The following is a 14,554-nucleotide window of genomic DNA, read 5'->3' as shown; positions in this document are numbered from 1 at the left end:
CATTTTGGGATCCTGTGTAAGTGTTTGATCTTGGTGTTGGAGGGCGGGCTCAGGGAAATAAAGGGAAACAAGTGAGAAACGGGAAATTGTGTGTGAGAGTTCTGTCATCATCATCCTGGTTTCCTTTCCAATGTCTTCCTTTTAATAAAAGACCAAATCATTATTGATGAAGTGAAAATGTTTCCCATCCTAAGAAAATTGCTAATTAACTCAAGAAGTAAAACTTGTGATCTCCGTGAAAGGCACTGTAATTTCTTGGAAATGCTGATTGACAGTTACATGTGTCCTATCAAATGAATGAGGCAAAACTTATTTTAAGAAGAAATATTCCTTTAATTCCACATGACGGGTTTTTGAAATATATGTAGAATTAAATTATTTTCTCCTTTTTGCAGATTTACTGTAATGTGTAGTTGTTTCTGTTTCTCTGACTTAGGGTTCACAGTGATTCTTGAGACTGTAGATTAGTGTCTTTCATCATTTGGGAGCATGTTGAGCTAATATCTCATGAAACGTTACCTCTTCCCTATCCTTGTGCTACTTTCCGCATGTCTCTCTGGCCCTTTTCTGCGTTTTCGGTGCTTTTGTTCCTCTCTGCTTCAGCCTAAATCTCGTCTCTGATCCATCTTCTGGTTCATTAATTTTCTCTTCTCTTGTACATAGTGTCATGTTAAACTTGTCTATTAAGCCTTAATTTTACTGTTATATGTTTAGTTCTATATGTCCATTTAATGCCAAAAGTTACCGTTTTAGCTTGTAATCTGACCATGTTAATCACTCTTATTGAAAGTCAGTGTCTAATAATTATCCAGGATGTCCTCAGGGGATCCTTCTGTTGTTAATCTTTTTATTTTTCAGTAGAATCTTGCCTCTGCTTCCCCTTTGGATTCCTTCGGGCAGGGGCCTTGTCATTTTTGAGTCAACAGAAAACCTGGTGTATGAGAACTGTAGAGACAGCATGAGGTTCCGGGTGACGTTGTCTCCTGAAAACGTGGCGTGCTGTGGACGGGAGGCACAGCGTCCACACAGCACCTCACTCCACCAGAGGATGAGAAGTAGACCAGCTCCCTCTGCCTCAGCCCACTCCCAGGGGAGGCCTTGGCCACTTGCCTGGTCCTAAAGCCTGGCCACTTGCCAGGTCCCCTGCTCTTCAGCAGCTCTTGAATTTGAACATGTATTGCCCAGACCTGGGAGTCTGTCGCAGGCTGTGCTCAGCGTCTTGCTGGTACTTCTGGAAATGCCAAGTGCCTTGAGGGACAGAGTAGGGTCAGGTGTCTTCCTAGGATCCTTGCTTCTCTGCCACCCTGATCTCCAAGCCCTCATTCTTAGGATTCTGTCACCTTCAAACACATGCTGTTTTTGCAAATATTTGTTTATCCAACTCCCCAAAGGATTAGCTGAACTGACAAGGTTGCAAACAGAAATCTCCATTTTTTTAAGAAATAAACTATTTTAAATGTCATTGATTACCTCTCATGTTCACGAGGAAAAGCAGAGGATGTTGGTTATAAGTTAATGAAACCAAGAAAATATGGCAGTGGTTGAAAATTCTTCTCTCTGTACCAATGCACTTACGATACTTTGTTGTGTCAATAATAGCTATGTGATTTTCCATGTCAGGCATGCATAAATGTGTCTGTCTTATCAGTTCCAACTTTCACCATTGGAGAGGATGCTCCTAGCCGCTATGTCATCAGTAACAGAAGACAAGTATCCTGTTCCAAAATCTAGCTCGGCACCTCCCTCCTCCTCCCCTTGAAGGAAAGAACAGTCCTGATGGATGACGCTCTCCAGGAGCTCCACGGCCACGAGAAGCTTCTTCCCCCAGGCATCCTGTGACAGCACAGTCTGAAGATCAAACACAGGGCACTGCTGCTGTGACACAGTTTGCCCTTTGCAGTGTCCTGGTTAAAGGGCAAGGCTTCAATAAAATTTCATATGTCATATTATCCCCAGTCCAGTGTGTTTTTCCATCATTCTGAGCATTGTAAGAGGGATCAGGAAAATGAGCATGGGAATCTAGGAAATGCGGTGTTTCTTTTGTCTGGGCAATCACACGCCAGGCTGAGAATGAAAGGTTTAATACAAAAACAGAACAGCATTGGGTAGAGGGATCAGCTGCAGTCTCTCCTCAGCTTGGGGAACAGGTGGGTGACAGAACGATCCTGTGCCCATCACACATCCAAACAAGGAGGAGAGACTTAAGAAGTTTCTAGCAAGAAGAGAGAGTTTCTGGCCCTTGTAAGTGGAACAGGAGTTCACAAGCCAAGTAGAAATACCCTTAAAATTTCCCTTTGTCTTTCTTGGGAAGAAAGTTATAAGGGTCTCCTTTGCCTGTCTTGGAGATGAACAAATAAAAAGACATTAGTCAAAGTAATTCTCCTGTAAGTTGTGCAAGTTTGCTGTGGACAGTCCTGCTGATGCTGTGGACAGTCCTGCTGATGAGTGTCCTGGCGACAGACACCCGTGTTTCTGCTATCAGCGCAGAACACCCATGTTCCGTGTCTCCATGGCCCTTGTGAGAGGCATCACAGGAAATGGGGAGAAGGGAGCATTGTTTATGTCCTGAGTAGAACTTTTACAGTCACCACCAACCAGATCACAAATCTCTGCATACAGAACAGTCTGAAACAAAGATCACTACAACAGGTGAGATACAAGTTCATCTAATTATCATTTGACAACTTCCTTATCTTTTTCTTATAATTGACAACAAGTCAAGTGACTTTTTATCAGCTGATGGAATAAAAGTACAATGGCACTCACAGAATTTCAAATGCTACGTGTCCACAAGATGTGGCTGGGTTGGCCCTGAGGATCCCAGTATTGGGGAACGCGGATGTGTGAGCTCAGACTCTGGCCTGGCCTGGCTCTGGAGCCCGAGCTCCCCCCTGTGTAATTAGGTGTCATGACAGGGCCTCGGCTGGTTGCAGAGCTGGGGGAAGCACGATGTCCCCAAACCAATCCTGAGAACAGACGGGTGCTGTCCAGGCGATGTCACGCCCGTGTCAGTCCCTTGTCAGAAAGCACACAAAGCCACAGAGTCTTTTCCAGTTTGGGCTCGAGGGCTGAAGAGATTGCCCCACGTTCATGACCTCATCCAAACCTAATTCCCACCCACAGGCCCCTCCTCCAATACAGATGGCTGTCACATGAGGGACCAGGGCTTCGGCGGGAGAACTGTGGGGCCAGAAGAAAGTTTAGGGTTTTGTGTCGGGCACTTTCACAGCCACCCTGGGTTGCGTGCAGCCCTCAGCGGAGGGTTGGACAGCCCTGTCTAGGCAGTAATGACGGAGAAGGAAAGTCTGCATGTGTCCAGTACAGACACCACCTCCATTCCCCAATTACCCTGGAATGTCACCTCGGTGTTGGGTGACTCCATGAGGGCAGAGCCGTGGACACAGGGCACCTGCATGTGCTCCTGTGACAGGGCTGCAGTGACACAGGGCAGGACACACCCAGGACGTAGTGGTGCCGAGTGCTTCCTCAGGGCCCGATTGTCAGACCACTCTTATCTCAGTTATTTCTTGCTTAGAAAATTCCACCTTCTGATGGAGACAGACAGCTGTGTCGGGTTCTGCTCAGGGTCACTCAGCCTGGGGACACTCGGGTTATGCTTTCTCTCCCAGACGTGTGATGAGTGGTGACTGTGAGGAACACGCACGAGGCAGGGCGGCCAATGTCCAGTCCTTCATTTCCTCTCTTACATAGACTCTGACTTCCCGTCAGCGGGGCCTTTGTTGTACTCACCTCTGTCTCTGCACGCTGCCCAGCTCACAGCCCAGCAGTCAGGAGAGAAGCTGAAAGCGTGTGCAGGGCTGCCTGTGTCCCAGGCCCCGGGACGGGCTTCACAGCACCCACCCGTCCCTCCCTCCCACACCTGTGGGGAAGGGGAAATCCAGGACGGGGTGGGGATGTGGGAGGAGTGTGAAAGGGGCCAGGACAGCACCAGGATGAAGAGCCCGGTCCTCTCCTGGGGACAGATGGAATCTACCTTCAAACCGGCCCAAGCATAGAACTGGCTGCATTCGTACCCTGTATGTTGGGCTGGTCCCTCCCCTCCCGGAGAGGCAGCTGCACCAACAGCAACTGATGGTCAACCAGAGGCATCCTAAGCTGTTAATCTCCATGGTCTGTGGACTATGGTAGAAGCTTCCACAAACAGAAACTTACAGGAACCTTCCTAAGCCCCTGCGCAGCCTCACCTGTAGGGAATGTGACTCGGCTCCTGGCTAGTGACCTGTGTCTCCCGAACTGCAGGTGCTGAGGCCCCGACCCAAGCGCGTCCTCCTGCGTGTGCTGCTCCCCAGTGTTGGCTGAGTTCTTACTAGCTGCCACTGCCCTGTGAAATACAGCAGCCGTTAGTCCTGTCCCCATGTTACAGACGAGGAAAGTGAGGTTCTCAGAGGTTACAAAGTCAGGGGGCCAAGTCCTGTGCACGTCTAAGCCCCTGACTCTCCCACCTCCTGTTGACACTGCCCTCTCCTGCCCCCACTGTACACAGTTAGTGTAACCATACAAAATAAAATAAAATAAAATATAATAAGTGTGCCCCTGTCATCCCAGCTACTCAGGAGGCAGAGGCAGGAGGGTCCCTTCAGTCTCGGAGTTCAAATTCAGCCTGGGAAACACAGCAGCACTCTGTCTCTTTACATCAATAAAAATAAAGACTGACTGAGAAGACGTCACCTAAGTACAGACACACACACGTTTATCTGGAAGGGTTTCCCCTGTCATTCAGCAGGAGCCCAGACGTGGCTTCTGTTCTCTCTCCACACAGGTCTCACAGTTCGGGGCTGAGGTCACACTCATCCTTGCCCTCCCGCTTCCTCCCCTTGCAGACGTCCGGACTCAGCTCTGGGAACACAGACTGGGTACTACAAAGGCTACGGGGCATCCAGACGTCTGATCCTCTGCATAGAGGATTGACTATGTTCATTATTTCCCCCACTTCACACCTGGCATATCCATTCCTCCTTTCATAAAAGGTCTAAGTTCATTTATGCTCAAATGAGGGAGACAAAAATTACCCCGAGAGTCAGCAAACTCTCAGCAATGACGGTCAAGTTACTGACCTTCTCCTCCCGGAGTAGAAAGAGGGGTTCAAACTGGATGAGGGGGAGGCCCTGGTGCTCAAGTGCATCTCCACAACCCTTCCACCTGGGAAAAAGCTTTAGGTGTAGGTTTATCTCTGAAGATGTTAGAGGGAGATAGAAAAGCACAGTGATAGATGTGAGGATCTGTCTCAGTCTGTGACGTGATGGTCTCTTTGCCTAACACTTTTCCTTCCATGTCCCCCCATTGCAGCCCTCCCCTGTCCCCACAGCCCAGTAAGAACTGCTACCTAAGGAACACTTCCCCGACCCTCCCTCCGGACCCCCTAAGTCAGGTCATCCCAGATATTCTCACGGCACTCACACATTTCTTGGTAGCACTTCTAATAGTCTAATGGGATAACTCATAGTGATTTAGTTGTTTGGTGTCTATTGTCCCTTCTAGAATATAAATCCCAAGGACAGGGACACTATCTGGTTTGTTCAATCCTATGACCCCAGGACATAGCCTGCAATAGGGCTCAATAAATATCAGAGACCAGAATGTTGCATGAGGCTCAGTCCTGTAACCCTCCCACTTTGCTAGGCCAAGATGGGAGAGTTGCTTGAGTTCAGGAGTTTGAGACCACCCTGAGCAAAAATGAGATTCCCGTCTCTACTAAAATTCAAAAAATTAGCTGGGCGTGGTGGCACATGGCTCCAGTCACAGCTACTGGGGCCGGAGGGGGCGCTGAGGTAGGAGGAGTTTGAAGTTGCAGTGAGCTATGAGGACACCTGTGGACTCTATCTAGGAATACAGTCTCCAGCTCAAAAAATAAAAAAAGGAAGAAGAACCCTGTTGAATGAATCTCTCCTTTCTGGTGACTGTGTCCATGGACTTTGCCAACAAGTGCAAATTCGCTTCTCTCTTGCTCGCTTCCATCTGAAATAAGAGAACCTCTCCTCCTAGCGTGGTGTTGTGGCTCACACCTGCACCTAGCACATGGGAGGCCAAAAGGGAGGATTGTTGAGGCCAAGAATTTGAGTCCAGACTGGGCAATACAGCAAGACCTGGTCTCTACACAGTAAAGAATTAAAACATTACCTAGGTGTGGTGTCCTAGTCCCAGCTACTGGGGAGGCTGAGATGGGAGGATTGCTTGAGCCCAGAAATTCGAGTTTACACTGAGCTATGATCATGCCACTGCCAGAGAGCAAGACTCTCTCTCAAATGAACAAGCAGTAAGGAAGCTCTGCGAGGAGCAGTAGAACTTTAGGGCATGTTAGCATAGCAGAAAGTAGACACCTGATGAAATCAGAAGTTCTGGGTGCGAGTGCTCACTAGGCCTGTGTGACACTGGGTCTGCCTCTGTGGGAAAGGATGAAAGTTTCTCCTACCCGCTGAGAGTCAGTACCAGAGGCCTATAAGTTATATTGAGCAAAGGCTGATTAACAGGAGAAAAAGTGTAATTTGTCTGAGCATGGGAGGCCTCATAGCAAAGAGGTAAAACCATCAATGGGCCTGGACGCTTATTTACCATTTAACAAAGGGTGATGCATTGTGGAGAAGCCCTAGGATGGAGCACAAGGAGTTGGGGCTTCTACGCGCCTGGTCAATTGTGGGCACATAAGCATGGGAGGTAAGGGTCATTTAATAAGGTGTGTCATGCAGACTCCAGGGGACACTGTCTCCAAGGATAAGTGTCTTCAAGTCAAGAGTGGGAAGGGAGGACCCCGTCACCGAGGGAAATTGATGCCCTGCTTTGAGATGGAAAGGGAAGGGCAGAGAGCTCCTCCTGCCAATGCTGTTACTCATTTGCCTTGAACTCATGCCAAGTGGCAGATTGGTGTGTCCTGATCCCCTCTCCTCCCAGTCTCATCATTTATAAAATGGGTTCTCATGTCAGTGCACATGAAAGTGTGTGTGGATCTGGGGCTCCCTGCAGATGCTGCCTTGGGGTGCTCTGAACCCGGTCGCTCAAGGTCCTCAGGGAGACCACAGCTCCTGGGAGGAAGTCAGGGGCCTTCCAGCAGGAGGAATGTCTTGGGGTGATAATAGAGACTCTTTTCAATAGCTCGAGTCACTCTGAATAGGTGGCCACTCACATATGAGGCTCGTCATAAAAAAAATCCTAAGAGAAAAGGGGCTGTGAGGAAAAGTGAAATTTCTCAGGTGTTCTGGTAGTGACCTGTTCCAGTCGTCTCCCCCACGACTGTGACTATTTTAGGACTCAGTAAAGCTGCACATTCCCTTGTACAAACTGATAGCAATGTAATTAAACCCTCTGCCTAGAAAAGGAAACTGCACCTGGCAGGACGCAACTGATGATCCCCTTAGGGCCGAGAACTCGCTCTTGCCCGTGTGGCACTGTGTACACCGTTTCCCCTTCCTTCTCTGAGCATAAACTCGTAGTGCTTTGAGTTCTCTTTTTAACCTTTTGTACCCTCTTGCCAGTTCTCAGTTTGTGAGTTAAATATAATTTCTGACCCTTATTCCTTGTATGTTTGTGTAGAAATCATGATTGAATTCTCTTCTAAATATTATTCTTAAACTGTACAGAGTGAAAAAAACAAACCAGGTCTCCTTCATCTTTCTAACAGATGAAGAAATGAGGATTAAGTACTGCAAAGTTAGAATCGGCCAGTTTAAGATGGCCTCGGTGGCTCACGCCTATAATCGCACCAGGGGTCCAGGGGGATGTGTTGCTTGAGCCCAAGAATTCACACCAGCCTGAGCAAGAGTGACATCCCTGTCTCCACTAAACAATTCAAAATAATTAGTCAGGTGTTGTGGTGGGAGCCTATAGTCCCAGCTCCTCAGGAAGTTCAGGCATGAGGATTGCCTCAGCCCAGGAGTTTGAAGTTGCTGTGAACTATGAGGACGGCACAGTACTCTACCCAGGGTCACAAAGTGAGCCTCTGTCTCAAAAAAGAAAAAGAAAAAGAAAAAAATAAACCAATGAGCTAGTTCAGCAGTTCCAGCCCATGCATTCACTGAATCAGTCTCACTAGTGGTAGGTGTGGGCTCAGCACACCATTCTAGTCGAGACCACAGGCAGTTTACACACAAAAAGCTCCGGAGACACCACCTGGGCACTGAGAATATGCTAGGGGACCAGCCTTGTCCCCCATGCTCTATACCACTGTCCTTACCTCTTCTGGAGTCATGTGACCCTTCAAGAGTCTAAGCTCATAGCACCCTCCAATTCCTGGACTAGGCGATCCTCTTGCCTCAACCTCCCAAGTAGTTGGGACTACAGGTGCCTGCCACAAGGCCAAGCTATTTTTTCTTGCAGTTTGGCTGGGGTGGTGTTTGAAGCCGCTACCCTGGGTATTTGGGGCCCACACACTACCTACCAAGCCATAGGAGCCGCCCCCTTTCTGCATTAAAATGTTTTCCAGCCACTGCAGCTTTCTAAGGAAAAGAATCTGGTGTTCTGGATTGCCTATGGCTGTCCCTGTCACGCCCCCACCCCCCAGTGAATAGGCAATCATAGCCTCATAAAATACCCCAGTGGGAATGGAACTTGGAAAGTATAGAACCCATGTTTTTAATCTTTCTGCCACTATGGACCCCCCCCATCACCTTATTTTTTTTTGAGACAGACCCTCCATAGTATGCTATAGCATCACAGCTCACAGCAACCTCAAACTGTTGGGCTTAAGCAATTCTCTTATCTCAGCCTCCCAAGTAGCTGGGACTACAGCTGCCTACACAACGCCTGGCTATTTTATTGTTGCAGTTGTCATTATTGTTTAGCAGGCCCAGCCCAGGTTCCAACCCGCCTCCCTCAGTGTATGTGGCTGGTGCCCTAACCACTGGGAATCGGGAGGCAAGCCCCCTTTTTTTGTTTTTGAGCTACAGGCAAATCTCTTCCCTTCACAGGTTTCGTGTTTGAAGAATCCTCTCTACGGACTGAATTTTGAATCTAATATTTCATCCATTTCCTTTATTCTTCTAATGAAATCCTCTCCTGTAGCATGCTCTGCTTGGTCTCTGGGGCTGGCTTTAACACATTCATCAGTTATGTCCCATAAACTTCTATGAATAAACAGCTGAAGCTTCTGATTGTGGGGACACCAGATAAACACACACAAATCACACAGCACTACACAGCCACAACACCACCACCCACCACCACTATCACAAACCAACATGTGTCTGCCTGCAAACTGCAGAAGGGACGACAGGCCTCACCGTGAACACCCTACAGGTCCCCCACGGTGTGGCAGCAGAGAAATGGTGTTAACATAGACCCAGGTCAGGAGGCAGAGGCAAGTTGTTCACTGTGCTCTAGTTCAGGAGAAGCCAACTTTTTTATCCTCTGCTACAAGCTGGAACAATATGAGTTGTCTTGGGCCACACACTAAATACACAACACTAATGAAAGCTCATTAGCAAAAACAAAAGAAAAGGTCCGTGCATAGTTTGTGTGATTTCCAATAGCACAGATAAGCAAAAAAAGTCCTCAGAAAATCAGCACCCAGCCCTCGGGTCACAGTTTGGACACCATTGCTCTAGCTGATAACGTAGAGTTGTGTAACACGGAGATTTCCAAACATACCCTAACACATCTAACTATCAGTGCTTACAAGGATCTGTAATCTAGAGCCTTCACTGAAGATCACCTTAGTCCCTGAGGGTACAGAGAGGAGGCATTTTTATACCTTACTTAGAAAGCATCAATGGAATATTCGCTCCCTCCTCGAACCACAGGCATTATTAACAAGGGCGGGGGAAGAAACATGTTTCTTTCTTTGTGGTAAACAATATGTACATTACAAAACATTTCACTGGCAAAGAGCAAACCCAGACAAAACGTTTCACTGGCATCACATCCTATTGGAAGTTCTTCTTATCTTTAAACTTCACTATAAGTTTGACTAGCTGGACCTTGTGGTGGGTGACCATCATCCCAGATATTAAGGGGGCTGAGGCAGGAGGACGGCTTGTGCCCAAGAGAGTGAGGTTGCTGTGAACTATGATGCCACGGCCCTCTACCTAGGGCAACTGAGCGTGACTCTGTCTCAAGAAATATATACAAAAGTAAAAAGTGAAAGAAGTGTATCCAGAGGTTGAGAAACATCAGCCTTGCACATAAGGGCCAAACTCTGTGATGCAGCCTGTGCCACACCTGAGGCTCCCTCACAGCGACTTCTTAAACCCTTTCCAGTCACCAGGGTTCCCCTCCCCGCTCCAATCACAGCCCCTCTCCCATTCTGCTTCCCTGTCCAGGACTCACCCGCCGTCCTGTGGGATTGGCCCTCATTCCTCAACATCCAGCTCAAAGGCCTTCTCCTCCAGGAAACTCGCCCCTCTCTGCCGCCCCCACTGCCTTCTGCCCCCCAGCCTGCCCAGTCCTCCTCCTTCCCCAGACAGGGGTGGTTTCCTGTCCTCTTCACCTTCCCTCCTCTGCATCTGCTCAGGCACACAGTGGGCACGCCACAAGTGCAATCTGACATCATGAATATAACCGTGCTGGGTCTCAGTTGGAATTCACCACCAGTGACAAACTCACTCCGAAATGTTTCAAGGGAGGTTAATGAGCATAACAAATTGTCATCACACAGAACCTGACCTTATCCTGGTAACAACAACAAAAAGTCCTTGTTTCTTTTGCTCAGAAAGATAAAAACCCCAACAAGAAAAAGATTTGTATTTGGGTGATAATATTCTGGGGCTGAGCACACACGGAGGAACAGGCAGCCTCACACAGTGTTGGCACAGGTGTGTGTGGGCACAGCCCATGCTCACTCCCTGGCACCCGGTAACCTCATTTCTCCATGACTATCTTCAGAAATCTCTAAGGAACTTAAGTATTACACACAGGGAAATTCCTGAGAGCATGGTTTGTAATAGGGAAAAAGTGGCATCTGCTCCAAAGTTTATGAACGAGGGATGGGATGAGGAGTTACCCTCCGCCCCCTACTGTCAGGGACTGAGCAGCCGCTCACGGAGATGGTTTTCAGGCAGCTGCACTTACTCTGGGAGTTGCTGGCTCTGCCACCTCCACCTTTGGTTCAGATGGGACACCAGGAAAGCCTGGAGTGAAATTCTGGAACACACTTTTGTCATTAAAAAATACCATATAGGGTGGCGCCTGTGGCTCAAAGGGGTAGGGTGCTGGCCCCATATGCCAGAGGTGGTGGGTTCAAACCCAGCCCTGGTCAAAAACTGCAAAAAAAAAAAAAAAGAAAGAAAAAATACCATCTAAATACCTATTTAAAATGAAACTAGTTCAACGTCCCCTACAAAAAGGACCACTACACCTCAAGAGATTATTTTCTAAGAGCCCCTAGATGTCACTATGAGTAAATGCTCTGTGTTATAATAGTACCTGCTACAAAAATGCTGGTCCCTTGTCACCAGCTAGCTAGAAACAGCCGCCTTATCAGGTCCTGGTGAAATGCTGACTCCCAGGAAGAATCCCCATAGACCGCAGCCTGTGCTGGAGCCAGGTGGCCCAGTCAGAAGAGGGGAGGCCTCAACACACAGAGGTGGGGGTGGGGACAGTGACAGGGGTGAGGAGGGCTAGGGCTAGGACAAAGGGAGGCTCTCAGCCTCAAGGGAGACCTTGAGGTCCCTCTGTCATTCTGGGCCCTGAATTGACTTATATTAGCTGCCTCAACTTAACAACATGACAAAGCAAGTTTACCTTTAACAAAACTTCAATCACCTAGGAAGGAGTTTGGAAAAAAACAATCCTAAGTGTACCCAAGCTCTACCTATTGGCTCTACCTATTAAACTACAGGAGCTACACAGCCAAGAGGAATCTGCAGAGGTTGCAGTCAGCACAATTCAGACTATGAGCACTCTATAGGACAGAGGGTTTCTCCATCAGATAAATTATAGGGAGATCAACAAAAGTAGATGGATGGGAAACCTATAGACCCAGAGAAGCATAAGAGTCATAACCAACTGTAGTGCATTGAACTTACTTGGGTCCCTATTCAAAGAACCTGGCTGTTTTTTATAAGACACAGATGTGAATACTGACCATTTGTGATAGGAGGGAATTATTAATTGTTAGATATAGTAATGACACTGAGGATTTGTTAAGTCCCAGGACATACATACTGATATCTTTTCTGGGATTTATTTCAAAAAAGGGGCCAATACGTGGGGCTTTGACCAAAACCAGGCTGGCCCTGAATGTGGTCATTGTTGAAGCAGGGTGATGATTACAGAGTGTGTTATTACACCATTTGCATAGATTTTTGTGTTTGAATCCTTCTGCAATAAGCATTTTCTCAATACTTAGACCTTGATGTTATAGTGGGAGGAATAAATGATACACTTGCCAAGGCAAATACTCAAACAAACTTGCTCAAAACCAACTGGATCCAGGTGAGAACCATCCCAGTCAGTCATTAAATCTGCGAGTCAGATAAACAGAGTCCATGTCACGTTTTTTTTTTTTTGATTTTGGGGTGAAATTACCTAATCTCATTAAATCTCATCTTCCTCATCTATAAAATGGGCAGAGATTTGTTTCTTTATTGTTCTTTTATTTCAGATAGAGTATCAGTCAGTAGCCCTGGGTAGAGTGCTGTTGGCTCATAGCTCAAAGGAGACTTATGAGCTTGGGCTCAAGTGATTCTCTTACCTAGGCCTCCCGAGTACCCGGGACTACAGGCACCCACTTTCATGCTAGGTTTTTTCAGAGACCGAGTCTCACTCTGGCTCAGGCTGCTCTTGAACACCAGACTTCAAGCAATCCACCCAATTCATACTCCCTGAGTGCTAGGCCTCTCAGCGTGAGCCACTTAGCAAGGCCTATGAGACTTGTTTAATAGTAAATGAAAATTGGGCGGCACCTGTGGATCTAAGGAGTAGGGTGCTGACTCCATATACTGGAGGTGGCAGGTTCAAACACAGCTCTGGCCAAAAACTGCAAAATAATAATAGTAGTAATAATAATAATAATAAATAAAGTAAATGAAAATTGAGACAGTCCCAAAGAAACCTTGAACAAACAAAACCAGTTACTCCTCAGAAGTGACCTTCCCCTGGCTTGATTTGCAAACAGAAGTAAAACATGAACAGATATTTTTTGTACAAGGCTGTGCTAAAGAAAAACAGAATGTAAGCTCAACTAATAAGAAGGAACCAACAAACTTACCTAACTAGAGACTAACAGCCACCCAGGCCAATTAAGGCAACTTTGTAACCAATGAAATATTTTATTTCCATTACTGATGCATTCACTCTGTAAGAGACTATCCCTGAAGCTACTTCAGTGGAGGCCCTGAACCACGTCTATTTTGGAGCTGCCCAATTCATGAATTGCTGTTTGCTCAAACTATTAAAAAAAAAAAAAGTGGATTATACCCAAGTTCCCGGGTTTTGGTTTGTTGTGGTCTTTTTTTGTTTGTTTATTTGTTTGTGTGTTTTAGAGACAAGGTCTTGTTCTGTCACCCAGGTTGGAGTATCCTGTCCCAATCATAGCTCACTGTAACCTTTAACACACGGTCTCATGCCATCCTTCCCTCTCAGCCTTTCAATTTGCTAGAACTATAGTTCTATAGAGATGCCAGAGACCTATAGAGATGCAAACACACTGTGTTTCCCAGTCTGGTGTCAAACTCCTGCCAGTCTTCTCACCTCCGCTTCCCAACACAGTATGTATTAGAGGCATAAGCTCCCATGCTGAGCCTCCATTTTCCTTTTCAACACTAAATGACAGGGGGCTACAACACTATTTTGAAACCCATGAAATGCAACCCAAGTGTTGATAAATCTCTCTCTATGTGGTGACACTGGACCATTTCTTCAGACACACATTCCATGAATCTTTAGGCAGCACCCAACTACTAGTTGCCACTAGATACTGTGTCAGGCACTGCACATACAAAGATGAGCAGGACATTGGCTCTACTTTGTCTAATTCAGTGTTCCTCAAACTTAGATAGACATTAGAAAAACACTTGGGCCTTGGTGTCAGCACAGACTGAAACACAGAACTTTTGGGCATGAGTCCTAGGCAATGTGATGTTTAAATAAATCTTCACAGGCTGGGCCTGGTGGCTCATGCCTTTAATCCTAGCACTCTGAGAGGCCAAGGCGGGTGGATTGCCTGAGCTCACAGGTTACTCACAGGATCAACCTGAGCAAGAGCGAGTCCCCATCTTTAAAAAAGAGCGAGGTGGGTGGTGCCTGTGGCTCACGGGTAGGGCGCCAGCCCCATATGCCAAGGGTGGTGGGTTCAAACACAGCCCCATCCAAACTGCAACAAAAAAATAGCCGGGCTTTGTGGCGGGTGCCTGTAGTCCCAGCTACTTGGGAGGCTGAGTCAAGAGAATTGCCTAAGCCCAAGGATTTGGAGGTTGCTGTGAGCTGTGTGATGCCACGGCACTCTACGGAGGGCGATAAGGTGAGACTCTGTCTCTACAAAAAAAAAAAAAAAAAAAAAAAAAACAGCGAGGTGTTGGTGGGTGCCTATAGTCCCAGCTACTTGGGAAGTTGAGGGAAGAGAATCACTTGAGCCCAAGTGTTTGAGGGAGGTATGATGCTAGGGCAC

At 47.2% G+C, this 14,554-nt stretch overlaps 1 long non-coding RNA gene across 1 annotated transcript in view; it reads right to left on the bottom strand.

Annotated features, from left to right (window-relative positions):
* LOC128582224 (uncharacterized) overlaps nucleotides 1–4,251 on the bottom strand; it is a 45,269-nt gene extending 41,018 nt beyond the window's left edge. The window contains exon 1 of the long non-coding RNA XR_008379036.1: nucleotides 4,206–4,251. This is a non-coding gene — a long non-coding RNA (uncharacterized LOC128582224). The remainder of the gene's footprint in view (nucleotides 1–4,205) is intronic.
* Between the last annotated feature and the right edge of the window lie 10,303 nt (nucleotides 4,252–14,554).

This window comes from Nycticebus coucang, chromosome 1 (genome assembly GCF_027406575.1).
Source record: "Nycticebus coucang isolate mNycCou1 chromosome 1, mNycCou1.pri, whole genome shotgun sequence".
NCBI classification, from domain to species: Eukaryota; Metazoa; Chordata; class Mammalia; order Primates; family Lorisidae; genus Nycticebus; species Nycticebus coucang.
The sequence above is the reverse complement of the archived record's forward strand: the minus strand, read 5'-3'. Positions and strand labels throughout refer to the sequence as shown.